The 1578-nt window shown below is 37.6% G+C and overlaps 1 pseudogene; it reads right to left on the bottom strand.

The window, feature by feature from the left end:
- Positions 1–247: 247 nt before the first annotated feature.
- LOC110319537 lies at positions 248–1174 on the bottom strand (annotated as a pseudogene).
- Positions 1175–1578: the final 404 nt, after the last annotated feature.

Raw genomic sequence — 1578 nt, 5'->3', positions numbered from 1 at the left:
TTTTTAACATTTGTCTCTGGTCCAATCAAGCTATGCCCTTAAAAAATGCTTGAGGTGTTAGAGCCACTATGTGAAAACAGTTGACATGAAGGAGGGCATTTAGATTCTGGCTTGTTGAATACTTAAGTAGTTGGAAACTAAAATATTCAACTTTGAAGTTTTCAATACTAGAAAACTTTCAAGTCTAGGGTTTACAGCCAGGAAGGGCTGCTTCATACTCCTTTAAATTGAACTGCTTTCCAAAACGTTAATCTTCAGCTTTGGCTTCCATTTCTTCTGCATCATTATCTCCATCCACTTCTACATCTTCTCTCTCAATTCGTTCCAGCTGCCTTGCAAGTTCAGTCTCATCTGTATCTATGACCACTTTGGGCTCCATCTGAATACTCCCCTCTTCTCAATCTTCTCTTTGATGACTGCCACAGCCTGATTGAAGACAGAGAGGCCTTCTGTCCTCTCTAGTGTCCTGTTGTCATCACATACCTGGGCAGAGCTATTAGATTAATCTTGATGGGATGGTTTCTGTAGAACAATTCAAAACTGCCCTCAGGGCTTCTTTTACAACATCAATGCCTTCATAACCATAGCAAGCTACTTTAATATCTGCTGGAATTTTGACTGCTTGTGTGGTCAGACACCTATTGATATTGTTAATGAGTACTTCTCTTTCATCTTCATTCAAATCTAAACGATCCAAGATAGATGAGTCTGAGACTACATGCTTAAAGGCATCATAGGCACCATATCCAGGTTCCTGATACTTGCCATCAAAGACCCAGACAGTTCTCTGGACCAGGCTTCCCAGCTGCTCATTCTTAGTGTATTCTAATACCTCAGCAATATCGTGAAGTATGCTTTAGACAGTTTTGGATTTTGTCTTCACATTTGATTGCTTCCTCTGGAGAAACTCTTCTTTTGACAAATCTATATATCCTTTTCCTTCATCCACTCTAATGACAACTACACATTCACTTCTGCCAATTTGGATCAGTTTGTTTATACAATGGATACATCATCTGGATAATTCACTAAGAAGAATCATGCCTTCATTGTTATTATATTCCAAAAAGCTGACATTGGCCGCCACTTCAGAAATGGATCTTACATTCACCATCACTACATCTTCCACCTTAGGAAATTTGTGTTGATAAAATCTACAACTTAGCCCCTGCATTCTGAAGTATATGTATGAATCCCGAACTAGGGTCCCATACCATGTTCCTTAATGGCAACAAGGAGACTTGGAACACTAACACCAGATGCCAAAGCTCCTCAGCATGCACTTCGCCCAACCCATAGTTTGGTTCTTTAATGTTAAATGTATATATATACTTATTAACACATATCCTTGATGATTTAACTTATGTTACATTATTAATGTCATGTCTTTTGTGACAACTATGTATGACCATTTGTGACTTCTTCTGGTTATCAGTTGCATTGAATGTATTTTCCACATTTTACTCTTTCAGTATATGCGTTTTCTTTAATATCTTGCTGACAATTAAGTTTGTTTGCAGTTTCTTTATTTTTATTTTAAAATTCATTCAGCCATTGTGTTTTACCCAGAGAGTTTAC

This window comes from Mus pahari, chromosome 3 (genome assembly GCF_900095145.1).
Source record: "Mus pahari chromosome 3, PAHARI_EIJ_v1.1, whole genome shotgun sequence".
In the NCBI taxonomy this organism is placed as follows: domain Eukaryota; kingdom Metazoa; phylum Chordata; class Mammalia; order Rodentia; family Muridae; genus Mus; species Mus pahari.
The sequence above is the reverse complement of the archived record's forward strand: the minus strand, read 5'-3'. Positions and strand labels throughout refer to the sequence as shown.